Genomic DNA, 20,556 nt, shown 5'->3' with positions numbered 1-20,556 from the left:
TTTTCCTTAGTCAATAATAATCTTGTAAGATGGTGTTCACGTGCTTTTCTTTGATGGCAAAGAAAACACCATTCCCCAGTGTTTTTCCTGGGCAGTGTTTGAATATTATATGATACTCACAGCAGAGATTTTCCTAGTTTGGCTTCTGTTGTAAGCTTGTTTTCTGAGTAGATTTAAATGAGAAGAACAGAAACATATTTGAAACTATGACTATGTATAAGAGCATTTATTCTCCTATAATGAAATCGTGAAAAATGTTTTTAAAAAGTGAGCAAACAAAAACCTCCACACCATTATAGAAACACGGTTTAAAAACTATTGAATAATCTCAGGCCTAGTGTGTAATAATTATTAAGTGTGTCTAATTTGTTGTGCTAAGTGTCAGGAATTGGTATTGTGGAAGGATATATGAGATCTCATTTTCTCCTTTTATATGGCAGGAGTTTATACAGTATTTATATCTGTCATTGATACTTTTTATGAACAGAAGTTTTGTTTACTTATAACTTCCACAGGGATTATTCATATGGAGCACTGGAAAGATGTAACATTTCATTTGCTTTGTTACCTTGTGTTTATTTTAGGTCGAAAAGCATCATGAAGCCAAGTGGTTATTGTTTTGCTTATTCAGTGTGAACTGAGTGAGCCAGGTTTGTATACCAAGTGATTCTCGTGGTGGACAATACCAATATGATTATGCCAAATGCATTGCTTCTGAGGCATCACTCTTTGGGCACATATAGACCCTGCTGATTTCTGCCAAAGCACTCTTCTTAAAGTTCCAAAACATTACCCCAAAACCTCTATAGCCCCCTATTGCCAACAAAATTAAAGCCTTTCTCTTCATTGGCATTAGAAGCCCCTGTAACCCATTGCTTTTCCATTTCCAGCCTCTTTCCAAAATTACCAAACAAACTCTGTATCCTGCAGCCACCAAACTGTACTAGTTGTAATATATTCACTAAGAACAGTGGTCTCTCGTTTGTCTCTCTTTTCTCTCTTCTTATATCAGTTAGAATGTAACAGACAACCCAGCTAACACAGAGGCTTATTTTTCTTATGTGACAAGAAGTCTGTAGATAAAGAGTTGCTAGTGTTTTCTTGGGGGTTCAGTGATATCAGCTCTGTGATTCAGTTGACCTTCATATCATAGTTGCAAAATGGCTGCCGTAAGTACAAAAACCACACTGACTGCTGGGTGGGAAGGCAGCAGAAAATTTGTTCTTGGTGAGTCTTACTCACGTCAAGGAAGTATAATATTTTCCAAAATGCCCCACCAAAGGATTTCCTCTTACATCATATTAGCCAGAACTGGGACATATTATCACCCTTTATCTGGGGTACAGGCCCACATTTCCACATCAAAGGGAATTTGCTCAATGCCTAAATCAAACTGGAATTCAGTTAAGCAAAGAAGAAACAGAGGAATGGTTTTTGGGTAGGCAGTAAACACTGTCAGCTACATCTCCCTGAAAGCCATCACTCCCTTAAAATATCTTTGAGTAATGTCATCAGTGACTTCTGAACTTTTTCATCCAATGGACAGTGTTTATTTTCTAACTTACTTGAACTTTTTGTGGGGCTTAGCCACACCCTTTTTGAAATTTATGTATTCATCAAATACCCACTCATCACTTACTGTGTATTAGTCACTCTGCTGGGCAAAGAGAATGAAAAAATGAGTCATGCATGGTCCTGAACCTTCACAAGTTTATAGCCTAGTGGGGCAGACAGGTGAATAAATAAGTGCAAAAGAATGTTATAGATACTGTGATAAAATTACGTTTCATGGGCCGGGTGTGGTGGCTCATGCCTGTAATCTCAGCACTTTGGGAGGCTGAGGCGGGTGGATCACCTGAGGTCAGGAGTTTGAGACTAGCCTGGCCAACATGGTGAAACCCCGTCTCTACTAAAAAATAACAAAAATTAGCTGGGCGTGGTGGCAGGCACCTGTAATCCCAGTGACTGGGAGGCTGAGGCAGGAGAATTGCTTGAACCCAGGAGGCAGAGATTGCAGTGAGCTGAGATCACGCCATTGCACTGCAGCCTGGGCAACAAGAGCAAAACTTTGTCTCAAAATAAATAAATAATATGTTTTGTGGGTTTGTTTTTTTTTTGACAGGGTCTTACTCTGTCACCCAGCCTGGAGTGCAGTGGCACGATTATAGCTCACTATAACCTCGGGCTCCCTGGCTCAAGCAATCCTCCTGCCTCAGCCTCCTGAGTAGTTGGAACTATGCAGGCTAATTATTTTATCTTTTGTAGAAATGGGGTCTTGCTAAGTTGGCCAGGCTTGTCTTGAATTCCTGAGCTCAAGTGGCCTTCCCACATTGACTTCCCAAAGTGCTGGGATTACAGGCATGAGCCACCATGCCGGGCTTAGAATGATGAATGAGATAAAATGGGGTACAAAGAAAGGAGCAGCCATTTCTGGATCTCAGGTGTGATGTCTCTTTTCAGGGAAGGACAGGGGTGATACAGCCATTAATAAAAGCAATCTCACTTTCCTGGTTGGTTGTCTCTTTGCCTCCTCCCCTGGAATAATACAGACCTCTGTAGAAAATCACAAGCAGGGTAGGGATGACGGAGCTGGCCTCCACCCTTCCCTTGGCCTGACAAATATGCATGGAATTCCCAGGAATGTTCAACCTTTTTTTTTTTTTTTTTCAAACTTCAGATTAGAATCCAACTCATGTAGAATCCATGTAGAATCCGACTCAAACAGAATCCATCAGGCATGAGAATTCTGGAATGCCCTTCCTGGTTTATCTACTTCATCTGTGTTCCATGAAGGGCACCTGGTCTCACACCTAGACTCCGGGAGCTCCAGGTCCCTACTCTCTTAGGTTTCAGGGCCTAACCAATCAGGATGGCAAGAAGGACGTATTTGGGGAGATCCAAGCCTGTCTGCTTGGCTGTAGTGTAGGACTGGGGGGAAAAGAAAGGCACAGTAAGGATCAAAACAAGGCTGGAGCGGTAGGTAAAGATGAGTCCATGCCAACGTAGGAGGCTTGAAGATGTTTGGTAGGTCATAGGTTCCCAAACTTTCCAGCTCACTGCATCTGTAGCATCTTCGTAATTTGTTCATGGTGCCCTCAGCCAGAAGACATACTTCACAATTCCATTCGTTAAGTAGGTAAGTCTAAACAACATATTAGTGGTCGTTTGTGTGGTGTTTGATAGGTGGGGCTGTATTTCTCTCAAACATTTAAAATATCCCACAGCAACCTTGTGAGTTTGTTCCCTGTGGTGTCCCAGGGTGACCTGATAACCATGGTATAGGTCGCTAAAGATTTTTCATCTGGTGAATTAAATATTTGATTTTGTATTTGAGAAAGCGCCATCTTTCTGTAGATTGGAGTAAAGGCATGGTGGGAGGTAAGGAGACCATAAGTTAGTGGTAGTCATTTAGGAGAGAAGTGATGGGGATATAAAATGAGACATACTAATGAGCATGCTGCTGGATCTAAAATATGTTATGGAGGTAGAATGGAGAGGAGGATTTCCTTATCAATTGGTTTTTGGAGAGAAAGAAAGAGATAGGTTGATTCCTAGACTGTCGGCTTGGGTTAAAGGGTATATGATAGCAGACATGTTGAAAAAACATATCTTTGGGAGAAAGAATAACATTTTTTGGCATGCTGAATTTGAGACGTGCAAGGATGAGATGGATATAGGGCATTGGAGCTCAGGAGCAGATCTGAAAAATATAAGTTAATTATGAATATATAGATTAGGGCTGACAACATAAGAGTAGACGAAATGGCTCAGGATGAGTGTAGAATAGAAAGAAGCATGCCCATATGTGATGGTCAATTTTCTTTTAATTTTAATTTTTGTAGAGATGGGGTCTCACTATGTTGCCCAGGCTGATCTTGAGCTCCTGGCCTCAAGCAATCCTCCTGCCTCAGCCTTCCAGAGCACTGGGATTACAGGCATGAGCCACCATGATTGGTCTGGATTCCTTATAAAAAATATTATAATGAGTACATCATGTTTAGAGAGCCAAGAAAGGGCAGGGTCCTGCCTAGGAGACAGAGCCAGGACAGGTATCATGAAGCTTGTGTAAAGTGATATGTTTTGGGTGGAGCCAAGACTCTTCCCCTACTGTTGTTCTGTTCAATAGAGACCCTGGGTCTTTCTTTTTCGTTTGTGGTGGCACCCCCTGGATAGAGCCTCAGAGAGGCAGCATCACAAAGAGCTATGCAAGGAATTGGTTCTGCAGGGGAGACAGTGGAGGGCAAGGTGTGGGGGACTGCGGGGAGGAGAAGGGGGTAGGGGAGAGGCAGTAGCACACAGTGTGAGGATTCTGTGCCATGCCAGTTCAGCCTTATGTTCAAAGCAGCTGTTCTTTCTGGGCTTCCAAGAGAGGAGCACCATTTTTATGCCCACATTGTAACAAACAATGAGATATGTACTGGTTAACAGTATCAAACGCAATGCAGTGATTAAATAAGGAGTGGAGAAAATCTATGGAATCTTACAATTTGGAGGGCCCTGGTGACTTATCTAAATACCTTTTTTGCAATAGAGCAAGTCAGAACCCTGAGGATCTCAGGGATTAACAAGGGAGACAGCCATGTCAAACAAACAAAACCAATGCACTGTGATAAGGTGTAAGGCTTAATATAAGGTGGGATAACTTTCTCTCACCTCTCTCATTCACTAATCACTTCCTATCAGCACCTGTCACTGGTAGGTGGTTTCTGATGCTTCGAAACGTCCAGGTGCGCTGGCTTCCAGCCTAGCTCCTCTCCTCCCTCTGCGTGTTCTTCCTGAGCAATTTCATCCAATTTAACTATCACCTGTAGACCAGTGATTTCTCAACCTGTATTTCTAGTTTCCTGACTTACTGAGCTTGAGTTCAGCATTTTGAACAATGGCCATAGTACTGGGCACATGGAGGTACTCAGTAAATGTCTACTAATTCACTTAAAAGTTGATCCTAAGTAAACTGATGATGTAGGAGTAAATTTGGATCTCAAGTAAACTGAGGTTTACACAGTGAGTAAGCAGGGAAATACTTTCCAATAGATTTGACATACAATTTCAATTTCTTTTTTTTTTCTTTTTCTTTTTTTTTAGAGACAGGGTCTTGCTGTGTCACCCAGGCTAGAGTGCACTGATGTAATCATGGCTCTCTGCTGCAGCCTCTAACCCCTGGGCTCAAGGGATCCTCCTGCCTCAGCTTCCTGAGCAGCTGGGACTACAAGTGCAGTCCATCATAGCCAACTAATTTTTTTTTTTTTTGAGATAGGATCTCCTTCTGTTGCCCAGACTGGAGTGCAGTGGCATGGTCTTCGGTCACTGCAGCCTTGATCTCCCAGGCTCAAGTGATCCTCTCACCTCAGCCCCCTCGAGTAGCTGAGGCTACATGCACTTGCCACCATATGTGGCTAATTTTTGCATTTTTTAGTAGAGATGGGATTTCACCATGTTGCCCAGGCTAGTCTCGAACTCCTGGATTCAAGCAATCTGCCCACCTAGGCCTTCCAAAGTGCTTGGAGTATAGGCATGAGCCACCATGCCCAGCCTGCCCAGCTAATTTTTAATTTTTTTGTAGAGATGGAGTCCTGCTATGTTGCCCAGGCTGGTCTTGAACTTCTAGCCTCAAGTGATCCGTCTGCCTTGGCCTCCCAAAGTGCTGGGATTACAGTCATGAGCTACTATGCTGGGTCTAAAACCTCAGTAATTAACCGGAAACCAGATGAGAGTTTCACTATGGGAATTGGGTTAGGTGCAGCTAATCACAGTGAAGAATAGATTAAAATACATGGATTTGCAAATCAGAATGCAGGTTCTGCTGCTAACTTTGGGAAATTCAGCTAATTCTCTGTGTCTTTGTTTCTATGCTAGTAATGCTTTATTTTAAAATGTATTTATGGTTATTAAGATGTAATTCACATACCATAAAATTTATCGATTTAAAGTGTACAAGTCAGTGTATTTACAGACTCATGTAACCATCATCACTAATTCCAGCATGTTTTCATCACCCTAAAAAACACCCTCATGCCCTCATTCCCCATTCCCCATTACCCCAGTTTCTGGCTACTGCTTTCTATCTCTATATATTTACTATACTGTACATTTCATACGAGTGGCATCATATAATATATGCCCTTTTGTGTCTGGCTGCTTTCTCTTAAGCATAATGTTTAACCATAAAAAAAGTTAGCATAATGTTTTCAAGATTCATCCATCTTACACCATGTATCAATACTTTGTTCCTTTTTATGGCTAAATAATATTCCATTAATTGGATGTATCAGATTTTGTTTATTCATCAATTGATGGACATTTGCATTGTTTCCATTTTTTTGCTATTATGAATTATGCTGCTATGGACAGTACTGTATGTCCTGCATGGACATTACAGAAACTTTTTTGTGTGGCCATATGATGACTCAATGTTTGACATCTTGAGGAGCTACCAGTTGCTTTTCTGAGTGGCTGCATCACTCTGTATTCCCACCAGCACTGTATAAGAGTTCCAATTTATCCATGTCCTGGCCAACACTAGTTATTGTCCATCTTTTTTATTGTTGCCATCCTCATTGATATGAAGGGACACCTCATTGTGATTTGATTTACATTTCCCTAATGACTAATGATATTGAGCATTTTTTCCATGTGTTTATTTGCCATTTGTATATCTTCTTTAGAGGAATGTCTACAAATCCTTTTCCCACTTAAAAACTGATTATTTTTCTTTTTATTGTTGCATTTTAAGAATTCTTTATACATTCTGGATGTTAGAACCATATCAGATATATGATAGGCAAATATTTTCTTCAATTCTGTGGTTTGTATTTTCACTTTCTTGTTAGTATATTTTGAAGCATAAAAGTTTTTAATTTTGGTGATGTCCATGTCCACTTTATTTTTTCTTTTGTTGGTTGTGTTTTTGTTGTCATATCTAAGAATCCATTACCCAATCCAAGATCACAAAAATTAAGGTCTGTATTTTTTCTAAGAGTTTTATGGCTTTAGGTTTTACATTTGGGTTTTTGATCCATTTTGAGTTAATTTTTGTATATGCTGTGAGTTAGGGATCCAATTTCATTCTTTGCATGTGTACATGTAGTTGTCCCAGCACCATTTGTTGAAAAGACTCCTCTTTTCCTCTTAAATTGTCTTAGTGCCCTTGTTGAAATACATTGGCCATAGATGTAGGGACTCCCAATTCTACTCCATTGAACAATATGCTCATGCTTATTCTAGTATCACAACTATAATCCCAGAATGAAAAGGTGAATTACATAGAAGAAATTTCTATTCTCAAATTACTTCATAACTCAAAAGACTTGTGGGCAATTCAGTTCTGGGTTTTCTTTCATCTCTCGTTGGAAAAAAAAATCTCTGCATCAACCCCATCTAAAATAACTAAATTGTATGCATAAACCTAAATTTAAATACTCATCTGCAGGTCTCGTTTATAGAATCCTACTTATGTTGATGATGTGGGCTTTGGCAATCTCTTTCTCACTGTATTCTATGAAATAGCTTAAAAAGTCAATTATGAATTGAAGCATTCAATTATTAGAATGCATAATACTAGTTTAATTTAAAAGTTAGTCTTCAATTTCATGCAAAACCCTTCGAATTATTAATTTTAGAAAAAATATGTATTTATTATATCCTGTAGACTTAGACAAAGGATTTAAAATTCCTCTACTTTAAATGCAAGGATTCCCATAATGAAAAATCTCTTGACTGTAGGACCATGGCATCTCTTAATTCAATTTATAGTCTTTGTGTTTTGGTTACTGACACTCTTAATTTTAAAAATGTCTTTAAAATATTCTCTAGATAAGGAGATATGGTAGCATGATGAAGCTCTCATGAAGGCGAAAAGTGGTTCTCTTGGAAATGCCATAGACGGTTGTATTTGGCTCTTTAGCTCATAAGAAAATATTTTTTCTCTAAGTAAACAATCACAAATTCTTTTCTGGTTTTGCCAAAGGGAAGCCTGTGGCACAATGTTTCTATTGAGGTCACTTGCTGAATTATACAGGAACCCTCTGTCAACTCTGAAAGGATTTTTGATCTTTCTGATTATTTAGACAGTGCTAAATTTATGAAAATTCTCTGCTTCCTATGTCTTATTGGTCATGCTTAGGAACTGTTTTGTGAAAGGCAACCCAGGATAAGAGGAGGAACACTTGTAAAGCTTGATATACCCCAGTGGCTTCCCGTGAGTCTCAGTTTTGCAGTTTCAGAAATACAGGTTTATCAGCTTACCAAGAGGTTAACAGGTATGAAAAACTCGGGTTTTCATAACCAAATGTAAAAGGAGTTGGTTTTCAAACCACAAAACTCAATGACCATTCATCGAGGGCTCCATCTCACCAAAGAATAAGAACCAATTTTATACAATAGTTGTTCTCCTTTCTGATGCGTATTTCTCAGGAGATGAAATGGCAGATAAGAAATATCTGGTGAATATGTACCTGGAATATGAGAGAGAGAGAAAGAGATACAGTTCGGAATTTTAAAATAAAAAATTTAATTATTATTTCAAGAATATTACTAATTTGACTGTTATAATTGGGACTATTCTTATTGTATGAAGTTGAGGAATACTGAGAAGTTCTGCTTCTGTCAAACTCATGATTAGCATCACACACCTCTTTGTGGTTGTTGTAGCCTCCTTTTTCATTTTGCCATTGTTTCAGATTGACATTGCAATATCCAGTTCGCTAAATGTGTTCAATAGAGGTAGCAAAGGTGCCTAACCTGAATTTAATCATGAGGAAACACCAGACAACCTGACGTTTAGGGACATTCTACAAAACAACTGGCCTGTACTCCTCAGAAATGTCAACATCATGATAGTAAGTAAGAGAGATACAGAAAGAAAGAGAGACCCAGGAATTGTTATAGATTAAAGAAGAGTGAAGGACATGACAACTAAATGCAAATAATGGTCCTGGATTTTTTTTTTTTTTTTTTTTTTAACAAAGGAACTCATGGGAAAAACTAGTGAAATCTGAAGGTCTGTACTTGGGACTGGGACCTAGTTCTAATAATGCTGTATCCATGTCAAGATCTTAACTTTAGGCCAGGCACAGTGGCTCAGGCCTATAATACCAGCACTTTGGGAGGCCAAGGCAGGTGGATCACTTGAGGTCAGGAGTTCAAGACCAACCCCATCTCTACTAAAAACACAAAAACATTAGCTAGGCATGGTGGCACACACCTGGAATCCCAGCTACTTGGGAGGCTGAGACAGGAGAATTGCTTGAGCCCGGGAGGCAGAGGTTGCAGTAAGCCAAGATCATGCCATTGCACTCCAGCTTGGGTGACAAAGCAAAACTTCATCCCCACCACCAAAAAAAAAGTCCTTACTTTGATCATTGTACTGTGGTTATGTAAAATAATACATTAATTTAGAAAACACACTGACGTATTTAGAGGATATCATGTCTGCAATTTACTTTCAAACAGATCATGAAAAAAGCACCCAAATATATAAAGCAAATACTATTAGACTTAAAGGGAGAGATAGATTGCAATACAATAATAGTAGGGGATTTCAACACCCAACTTTCAGTGATGGACAGATTATCAGACAAAAACAATCAACAAAGAGACATCAGGCTTGAATTGCACCAAAGACCAAATGAACCTAACAGACATCTGTAGAACATGTCACCCGACAGCTGCAGAATACACATTCTTTTCATCAACACATGGAGCTTTCTCCAGGATAGTTCATATGTTTGTCCATAAAACAAGTCTGAACAAATTTCAAAGAATTGAAATTATATCAAGTATCTCTTCTGACTACAATGACATAAAATTAGAAGTCAATAACAGGAAGCACTTTGAAAACTCTACAAATACATTAAAATTAAACAACGTGCTCCTGAATAACCAATGAGTCAATGAAGAAATTAAAAAAGAAATTAAAACATTTCTTGAGACAAATGAAAATGGAATCACAATATACCAGAGCCTATAGAATACAGCAAAAGCAGTTCTGAGTATATTTATAACATAAACACCTTCATCAAAAAAACTGAAAGATCTCAAACAATCTAACCTTGCCTTTCAAGGAATTAGAAAAACAAGAACAAACTCAACATAAAATTAGTAGAAGGAAAAAGGTAACAAAGATTAGATCAGAAATAAACAAGATAGAGACTAAAAATCACAATACAAAGGATCATTGAAATAAGGAGTTGTTTTTTGAAAAGATAAACAAAATCGACAAACCTTTATCTAGACTAAGAAAAAAAAGAGGAGACTCAAATAAATAAAATCAGAGATGAAAAAGGAGATATTACAACTGATACCACAGAAATACAAAAGGATCATGAGACTTATGAACAACTATAAACCAAAAATGGGAAGATCTAAAAGAAATGGATAAATTCCTGGACACATACAACCTACCAAGACTGAATCAGGAAGAAACAGAAAATCTGAATGGACCAATAGATCTAAACATTCTTATTTCTTCATGAATACATTTGAAGAATCATGATTGAATCATTGAATCTACCAAGATTGAATCATGAAGATCCAATAGCAGGTTGGTCTCATTACTAGACCAGCAGGTAACAAGATTGAATCAGTAATAAAAAGCCTCTTATCAAAAAGTCTCCCTCAAATTCCAGGACCTGATGCCTTCACTGCTGAATTTTACCAAATACTTAAGAAACCAATACTATGCCAGGCACGGTGGCTCACGCCCGTAATCCCAGCATTTTGGGAGGCTGAGGCCGGCGGATCACTTGAGGTCAGGAGTTCTAGACCAGCCTGACCAACATGGTGAAACCCTGTCTCTACTAAAAATACAAAAACTTAGCTGGGCATGGTGGTGGGTGCCTTTAATCCCAGCTACTCTAGAGGCTGAGGCAGGAGAATCGCTTGAACCTGGGAGGTGGAGGTTGCAATGAGCTGAGATCATGCCGTTGCACTCCAGCCTGGGAAACAGAGCGAAACTCCTGAAAAAAAAAAAAAAAAGAAACTAATACCAATCTTTTCAAACTGTTCCAAAAAATTGAGAAGGTTGGAATTCTTCCAAACTCATTTTGTGAGAACAGCATTACCTGATACCAAAACCAGAAAAGGACAGACACAAATAAAGGAAAGTACAGGCCAATCTCCCTGATGAACATAGATGCAAAAATCCTCAACAAAATATTAGCTAACCAAATCCAACAGTTCATTAAAAAGATCAGAACAGATCAGAAAAAAAAAGTCGTACATATTGAGAAAGAAAGACAAAAGAGTAACGACAATATTTAGGGAATTTGGTTGAATTCTTTGTACTATTCTTTCAACTTTTAAGCCTGAAATTATGTCAAAATTAACACATTTGAAATGAATGGAAGATTTTTAACGTTTCAAAATTGTTTTAAAATATTTAACCATATAGTACATAAGAGTTATTCTATAATTTAAAAAAATAGAGTATGGCCCAGTGGTTTAGAGAGAAGTCTAGAGAAGGATGCCTGGGTTTGATTCCTTGCTCTGTCACTAGCTGTGTGATCATGAGTAAGTTACATAACTTCTAAATTTCCTTACCTGTAAAAGAGGGATAATAATACTGAAACCTACCTCACAGGTTGTTATGAAATTTAAATGAGTAAATATTTGAAAATGACTTTCAACAGTGTCTAACATAAAGTGTTGTACAAAGTGTTTGTTAAATAAATAAATCTAGAAAATCACTTTAGTCTTAATGATGCTATTATAAAATCACCTTCAGGAATAGCAGTACTTTGAACTTTAAAAACTCAAAAACTTTCTTTAAAAAGTTTTTTTTTTTAACAAATAACTGATTTGGATTTTTATTAGTCTTTTCTTTGACCAACTTGGGATTCCTTAAAGTCTCCCTTGATAAACTCTTGTGCCAATTTTTTGGTCCGCTTCATATTAGGAACCTGTAAAGTGCACTGGCTTTCTTTTCTTTTTTTTTTTTTTTTGAGATGGAGTCTTGGTTTGTTGCCGAGGCTGGAGTGCAGTGGCATGATCTCGGCTCACTGCAACCTCCGCCTCCCAGGTTCAAGTGATTCTCCTGCCTCAGCCTCCCGAGTAGGTGGGATTACAGGCATGCACCACCACACCTGGCTAATTTTTGTATTTTTAGTAGAGACGGGGTTTCGCCATGTTGGCCAGGCTGGTCTTGAACTCCTGACCTCAGGTGATCAGCCCGCCTCAGCCTCCCAAAGTGCTGGGATTATAGGCATGAGCCACCATGCCTGGCTGACTGCAATAGTTTTTCATAAAAAATATTTAACATAGTTCCTTTATTTTCACTTATCAATTTTCAATTATCCAACACATTTTATAATTGACCAAGTCAAGTGCTACGGTAAGTTTAAAGATGAATAATGTTTCTAACCTCAAGGAATACACAAATTAGAAGGGGGAATTAAGCACAGAAATGGTTATAATATAATGTGAGATTTGGAGAAGTAAAAAGTGGGAGAGGGTTTACAAGAAGGAAAGATTACATCTAGTTGGTGAGAGCAGGAAAGGTTTCATAGAGGATGAGGATAAAGTTAAAGGAGGAATAAGATTTTAGTAGGTGAGATAGATGAGCGGGTGTTCCAAGTAGCGGGATGAACAAAAAAAGCAAGACAGAGCAAGTGGTACTTTGGGATACTTATTTGAAGTTTAAACAGATTTAAAGTTAAAATTTAAACCATTGTAAGCCATCATTTCCTTATCCGCAGACATAACATAGTACTGTCTTACAGAGTAGGTGAGAGAAAAATGATGCCTGTGTCGTATTTAGCACAGGGTCTAACAGTAAATGTGCATTATATATGCTATCTATTATGCTGTATTATTTTTGGTACACATTTGTTGGAGTTTAGGTTATGGCAGGGAAGCAGGTACGTGGAATGTATTGGATTAATATTGAGTGGTGTGAATGGGGGTGAGAAGGAGAGGACAAAGCTAAAGTTGAGAGACATTGCAAAAGTCGAATCCATGCGACTGACCACAGATAAGAAATAAAAGAAGAGGAAACTTGGGCTGCTAGATGAGGAATAATGACCTGAAAGAGCCACAGGGAAAATAAACCAACTTTTTCTATACCCCATAAATTCCAGGCACTGGGCGAGTACTTGATTCCTGTGATTTCACATTTTAAAATCATCCTTTCGGTGGAATCATACTGTAAATACACGAGAGCACTTGCTATTTACACTATTCTAAGGTGAATCATTCCGTAATTCTACAAAAACTTTTTTTTTCAAATATGGGTTTTATATAAAGTTTGCTTAAAATCTAGATCAGCACCCATACCTATAAATCCCAAAGATAATGTTTATATGTTTTCAAAATTATAATGATGCAACAACTATTTGTTGAATGAACAGGGCGCTGAGTACCAACTTTTTACTAGGAACAACTGTCTTCATGAGTTAGTTGCCTTTAATTCAAGGTAGCAAGGAGGGAGCCATTTCTGGGGCATTTGGTCTGTACCCCCCATACCTGAAATTTTACTGGAATTGTGGAAATGGAGAGCAGTGTTTTCATCTTTTTTTTTTTTTTTTTTCTGAGATGAGGTCTGACTCTGTCACCTAGGCTGGAGTGCAGTGGCACAATCTTGTCTCACTGCAACCTCCGTCTCCCTGGGCTCAAGGGATCCTCCCACCTCAGCCTCTGGAGTAGCTGGGACTACAAGCATGCACCACCACACCCGGCTAACTTTTTGTATTTTTGGTAGAGAAGGGGTTTCGCCATGTTGCCCAGGCTGGTTTCATCCTTATATTATGCCCTCTATGCCACTGCTGGGAACACCTGGAGACCACCAGGAAGTGTGTGATGCTGTCTGGTGGCTTTTCCTGAATAACTCATCTTTACCTTAATGCAAGAGGCTTAGATTCTTTACCTTAATCGAAATCATACCCTCTGATTGAAGTAGGATTTTTTTTTCTTTCACTTATTTTAAACAGAACTGTTCATCTTTAACTTTGTTTGTTTTAGAGATAGGGGCTTGTTCTGTTGCCCAGGCTGGAGTGCAGTGGTATGGTCATACCTCACTGTAACCTCAAACTCCTGGGCTCAAGCCAGCGTCTTGCCTCAGCTCCCCAAGTAGCTAAGACAACAGGCACGTGCCACCAAACCTAGCTAATTTTATTATTATTATTATTATTATTTTGTAGAGATGGGGTCTTGCTATGTTGTCCAGGTTGGTCCTGAACCCCTGGCCTCAAGCAATCCTCCCACCTTGGCCTCCCCAAACGCTGGATTATAAGTGTGAGTCACCATGTCTGGCCTGAGTTTAAAAATTTTAAATGGCATATTTGTCTAACATTTTAGAGGTGAAAAAACATAAATCACATGTTATTTTCTGATAGGCTTATTAATTAGGTAGGGCAAATATTATTAATTTTATAGAGGAGGAAATAAATGAGCACTTCCCTGAATCATGCAATATTTAGTGCTCTTCCTCCTCCATCTGCCTACCTTGTTGAATTCATTCCACACTGTTTTTTTCTCCCCTGTGTCTCTGGGTTCCTCAGTGGATTGTTTGACCGGCCTATTCCCTACCCACAACCTCTGGCAGTCACAGCTGAGGAGTCAAGTCTTCCTTGGGCACCTGCTTACTTTCTTATTTCGAAGCAAATGGCAAGAGGATATTTGTATCTATTCTAAAATTTTTAATGTTGATTTTTAATAGCTGAGTTCAGAAAGATAGGCGGGACTGCCAATTTATCAGCATTTTTACTGTAGAGATTGAATAGCAAAGAACTGTTGCCTCAAGTTGTTTCTGTGAACACATCATGGAAAATTGAACACTGTGGCTCCCATGCTAATAGCGTTGTAGTCAGGAGATGGAAAATGAGATACAACTTAGCCAATTTACTGAGATAACCATAAGGTCTTTCAGCAGAAGTTTCCCCAGTATACTGAAGAAAGTTAAAGTTCTCCTTCTCACCCCTCCACCCCCCAACCATTTCTAGCTAGATCCAAGATTGTATTGGTCTGGACCCAGATGAAATCATTGATACTGTTTGCAAATAACACTCTTCTACTAAAGAGATCTGCAGTGATTAAAATTTTAGCTCTGCATTATTAAAGCTATAAAAATGGTTTGAAAGTATTTTCATATACAAAAGAGAGGTTCACAAAGTAAAAAATATATATATAATTTTTGTTTGAACCCACCAGGCAGATTATTGATGCATTATTTTGCCCCCCTTTAGCTTTTCTCTTAAACCATGTCTGTTTAGAGATAATTATCTGAATAATTTCACAAGATTTTCCAACTAAGTGATACAATTTTAAAAAATAATAAAAAAGAAATATGCTAATATACCTTAATGCTGATTGCCTTTTTTTTTTTTTTTTGAGATAAGGTATTGCTCTGTCACCCAGGCTGAAGTGCAGTGGCATAATCACAACTGACTGCAGCTGCAACCTCAACCTCCCCGGCCTCAAGTGATCCTCCTGCCTCAGCTTCTCAGGTAGCTGGGACTACAGGCACACACCACCACACCCAGCTAATTTTTGGATTTTTTGTAAAGATGGGGTCTTCCTATGTTGCCCCAGCAGGTCTTCAAGTCCTGGTCTCAAGCTATCCTCCTGCCTCAGCCTCTCAAAGTGCTAGGATTACTAGTTGTGAGCCACCACGCCCAGTCGAATGCTAGTTTCTGTGATGCTCCTTTTGGCTTGTTAAACATAACTGACCTTAGTCCTCCAGTTTTATATGAGAAGGATACTTTTGGTGAGTAGGAAATGTGGTTTTAAGCTTGAGGCTGGTTGGAAGGGTTCGATTTACTTTTACTTATAAATCAGTTGTAAAATATGATTTGTATTTGTTTTGAGAATTAGTTTCATAATTCTCCTCTTGCTCTTAGAGACATCTGTGTAGTGTTGTCTTTTAACTTATTTCCTGGTGCCACCACCTTCCACTTATTGGGATGACTTCTGTAACTCGCTTGATTTAAAAAACAATTCCAAACTTTTTTTTTTCTTTGTTTTGAGAAGGAGTTTTTGCTCTTGTCACCCCGGCTGGAGGGCAATGGTGTGATCTTGGCTCACTGCAACCTCTACCTTCCGGGTTCAAGCGATTCTTCTGCCTCAGCCTCTCAAGTAGCTGGGATTACAGGCGCCTGCCACCACGCCTGGCTAATTTTGTATTTTTAGTAAAGACGGAGTTTCACCATGTTGGCCAGCTGGTCTTGAACTCCAGATCTCAGGTGACCTGCCCGCCTCAGCCTCCCAAAGTGCTGGGATTACAGGTGTGAGCCACCATACCCGGCTATTAAAAAACATTTTTTTTAACTGGATTTTTCGTTTTTAACGACTCCGTCACCATACTTCTGAAATACAGAAATGAAGAAGAATTCAGGTCATGCACAATCCTGCTAATGGCAACCCTGTGAGTTGCCTATGCTGTTGGGATGAAGCTGGAAGAATATTATCTGAAAGCCTTGGATTCATGGTATCTGGAAGGTGTTAGATCAGTGTGGTCCATTGTGGCTTGCCTGTTACGACAGGTGAATCCTATTTGCACAGATGTTCTTGCTTTTCTCTCTTCCTCTCCAAGAAGAAAATAAAATATATATGCCCATTAATCTGCACAGATGAGCCCCATTGATAGGGCATATTCTTGGGAAAAGTAAATTTGCAGTTCAGTTGTGTATCATACACAAAAAAAGGGGCAAAATGCCCAGTTCATTTTACTTTTAGCACTTATAAAGACCCAAGTGCTAATGAAGCTATAGGACTCATTTATCTTGGGTTATCTTAAAATTAAGAAAAGATAATGTATGTTTCTAAAATTAATCCAGTGGGCTTAGTTTGGCTTTAAAAACCGAACATAAATATTATGGCCTAAGATGAGATAATCACAAAGATTTAGATGACAATGCATTCTTCTCCCTTATTTTTGTTAGTGATCATTCTGCATAAAAGATGTGCTTGATATATACCATTGGAATAAAATGTTCAGAGTCCATTCAATATTTTAAACATTTATATGCTCCTTTGAAGTAGTTTCAAGTGGAGAGGGAAAACAAGGCAGAGCTAAGTAACCGTGGAAACAGCCATTTTATGTAAAATGTTAAAAACTACAGAACCAGGCTTGAAGACAGTTTTAAAACCAATAGTGGTACTTACATAGACAATTTTTTAGCCTAGAATGAGTTAATATTCCTTTCTGAGTTAGTTTTTCTCATCGACTGTTTCTCATTATCTCTCTTGTTAGAAGTCAAATGCTAGTATGATGACTGAAGTGAGGAAAAGATATTGGAGCTGAAGAGATTTACATGAGTAGAACCGTTCCTAATATTACTTTAAACAGAAGAGTAAACATTGAATGATGGGGCAGTGAGGTACACCCGTTGCAGTCTGTTCTAACTGGATAGTCACAAAAACAACAGAGGAAAGGACACTCAGTTTGGTATTTGGAGAAGAAAAGCCAGTACCTGATAGTTTTAGCTCCCATTAACAGGTACATAAAATATTACCAATTACAAAGCAGCATCGTCTAATGAAATGAGACTTCTCATACACTCTGTAGAAGCATTTCCTAGATTGTTTTTTCAAATTCAAAAATTTCAAGTGCACTTCCAAAAGTTTGTTGAAAGTGGCGTGGTGCAGCTTGGCGTGAATTCACAGCTGTTTAACATCTCAACGCTTTCAGGGAACTCGGCTTCTAATTGGTTCCAAAGCCAATTTAAGTTGTCTTACCATGCAACGGGAACTCAAAATGCTGATTGGACCAAGACGCGTCGCTTACAACGTCTATAAATCATGATAGCGATTGTTTTTGGAGGGATTCTGTACAGAGCGGTTTAGTGACTGTTAAAAATTTAAACATCACGTTCTCAAGTGGAAACTCGCAATTATTTGAGGAGAGAAGAAGGGAGAAAAAGAGCGTTTGGAACTTAGAAGTGTACCTTAAAAGGCACCAGGAAACATTCACATAAAGGGAACGATTTTCATTGAAGTATTTATAGGAATGGAGCATGTTTACCTGCAGTGTTTCTGTGCTAAAAATTTTCAGGAGTTAGTATAAATCATTCCTTTTTCTTCTTTAACTTCTCTTTCCTCAAATTGGGTTTTAATTATCCCTCGAGATGTGTGTTTTAAGTGCTATGGCTTCGATGTGGGTGTGTAGGCTAATTCCAGGGACGAGGGCAGATTTAGCAATAAACTACAACGCACTGGAACTAAGAAATGTTCCTGTAGCTTTTTTTCCCTGATGTTTCTTTCCAGTAACAAAATGTTAGTGTGAAATCATTGTACTGTATTTAGTACAAAACAAATAGGGATTTCATCTATGCATTTAGTAATACCTGAATATAAAAATAAAGCAGCCAAATAAAATTCAGATGACCTTGGGAATACTACACAAGTAAATCACGAGAGATGAGCGAACGAAGCACTGGTCAAATTGTTTGAAACAAAGGGAAAGTTTCTCAGCTCACAAGATGAAAGCTTTGATTTTCTCATAAAAGAAAACTAATAAGAAATAGTTATTTTCCTGAAATACAACGTTCCAAATGGGAGTTGGCGGGGGGGAGCAACAGTATTTTAATACATTTTGCAATCTGCAATGCTGCTTGATTTTGTTGTATAATTTTGCGATATGCTTAAAACGTGGAAAATAGAATTAAGAGGGTTGGAAACGTGAAGTAAAACATTTTGGTTCTGATAGTACCAATCAGAAAGCAGAAACAGCCACATACTGCCTTTATTATTCTTCATAAAGGCTAAGGCAGAAGGGGAAAATGACACGGGAGTCTCTGTGGCGCAATCGGTTAGCGCGTTCGGCTGTTAACCGAAAGGTTGGTGGTTCGAGCCCACCCAGGGACGCGCTCTCCTTTTACGAGCTGGTCGCGGGAAGTTTTGCAGAAATCGAGTTCAGGCCTCCGGGATAAGAAGGGGTGGATTTCCAGGGACCAAGCAAAGAAACCACCGACCCTTACACTACGCGGCCAGCCGGCGAGCCCTTCGCTTTCGGCCGGTGCAGAGCTGCCTCCTCTCCCACGCTGTCCTCTCCCGGCTGCAGGTGAGCGCAGCCAGACCTTCCCCGGGGTCGTCACGGCGGTCTAGGCCTCGCCAGGGTGCTTGAGCGGGGACGCGCAGAGGCCGCGCGGGCCCGTTTGCCGCGCGCGCCCGCCGCTCCAGCTCTGCGCGTCCCCGGAGGCCCGCGCGTACACGGGGAAGACGGCCCGGGCTGGTCTTGCTCGGCTTCGTGACGCGTGAAATGTAACGGAGCCACCGAAATGCATGCATTTCAACAGTGTCAAGTTCAAGCTGCAAACTGAAAACTCTTACATTTTGTTGAAGCATGGCCGCCCTTTTGTCTGTTCCCTGTCAGCGTAAACATCTCCGTTTGCGACTTAAACATTAATTGTTCCTGGTATTAATGCCTTCAGAAATAATTTTTGTGTAGTAAATCTTTCGTGTGGACAATATTGTAAGAATATATATTATATTTTACTTTTTCTACTAAAACGCTTGAATTTAGTAGAGAATAGAATAAGCCTGCAACACTTCCCATCAATGCGGAAAAGGAGAAAACCTCTTTTACAATAGTATGACTGTTAAACCTGAAAAAAAAGAATGATGAGAAAGATTAAAAGTGAAGCTGCTACCATACTTTGCTTCAACTTTCTACTTTCAACGTCCCCCACCTTTTATTTCCCCAAATGCAAAGCCTTCTCAAAATAGTTTCCTTTTATTTTATTACTTTGAGAAATAATCATAGTTTCATCATAATAATTATTGTCTTGGCTTGGACTACAAAAAATTGAAAGACAGTTTTGAAGAAAAGTGTAAGAACTAATACATCTTATTCCTGTGGATATATTGTTTTATATTCGTTATATTTCAGCTCAGTTGACATATTAATAAAGGCTTATTTTATTGAGTGCTTTCGTGGAGAAAGGTATGTAATCTTCATAAGTCTTCCAGGTCCTATTATTGCCATTGTAAAGATGAGGCAACTGAGGAACAGTGCGACTGAGTAAATAGCTGAGTAATTTGCCGGAAGTCACAGTGAGTTTGGAACCTGGGTAGTCAGGCCCAAGCCCAAGCTCCTCCCTGATGTACTGCCTTCTTGGAAGTTCCTTCCTCTAAAATACAGCTACCTAATTAGTTAATTTAAAACCAAAATGATACTTGAATTGATTTTTATGAAGTTTCGTTAATATTTTGCTCCAAATCTTGTAAAGGGGGTAAAATAAAAACCAACACAACATTTGTGGCGTGCTAAAGGGCATTGTTAAATTATGCATTCATTGGGCTGCTCAATTTTATTCAAATGAAAGCTGTGTGTGCATAGGAAGTCTTCCTGGGGAATCTGTCTTAGGGAAACAATTTGTTAGCATTTAGGTACAGAAGGCAAGATGAGAGAGAGAGGCAGGCAAAATCTGGAAGGAGACAGATTCAGGATAGATTCAGGCCATGGAGTCTAGAGACTAAGGATTCTTTGACCCCAAGCTGATGTTTGGGAATTGGCACATCCACGTAGACCCCTGTTTCAGGACACTTTTGTGAGATAGTACCAGAATTTGTACTTGACCAGGGGCCTAGATGGCAGTTTAAAATTTGATCTTAAATTTCTAAATA

The 20,556-nt window shown here is 39.1% G+C and overlaps 1 protein-coding gene and 1 non-coding gene across 8 annotated transcripts in view; both read left to right on the top strand.

Moving 5' to 3' along the window:
* The first annotated feature begins 2,769 nt into the window (after positions 1-2,769).
* EBLN1 (endogenous Bornavirus like nucleoprotein 1) overlaps positions 2,770-20,556 on the top strand; it is a 36,706-nt gene continuing 18,919 nt past the window's right edge. For 2 of the 7 annotated variants that reach the window (XM_054660819.2, XM_054660818.2), the window contains exon 1: positions 2,783-3,136. The gene's annotated coding sequence lies outside the window, so the exon portion shown is untranslated. Of the gene's footprint in view, positions 3,137-15,324; positions 15,698-17,182; positions 18,535-20,556 lie in introns of those variants that run through there. The other 5 variants (XR_010146822.1, XR_010146823.1, XM_063781483.1 and 2 more) reach the window with 5 other exon arrangements.
* Positions 18,722-18,795, top strand: TRNAN-GUU (transfer RNA asparagine (anticodon GUU)). The gene has a single exon. It is a non-coding gene; the product is annotated as a tRNA-Asn (tRNA).

The sequence above is a fragment of the Pan troglodytes genome, chromosome 8, assembly GCF_028858775.2.
Source record: "Pan troglodytes isolate AG18354 chromosome 8, NHGRI_mPanTro3-v2.0_pri, whole genome shotgun sequence".
Classification (NCBI taxonomy): Eukaryota; Metazoa; Chordata; class Mammalia; order Primates; family Hominidae; genus Pan; species Pan troglodytes.
This window is presented reverse-complemented; position numbering and strand designations above follow the sequence as displayed.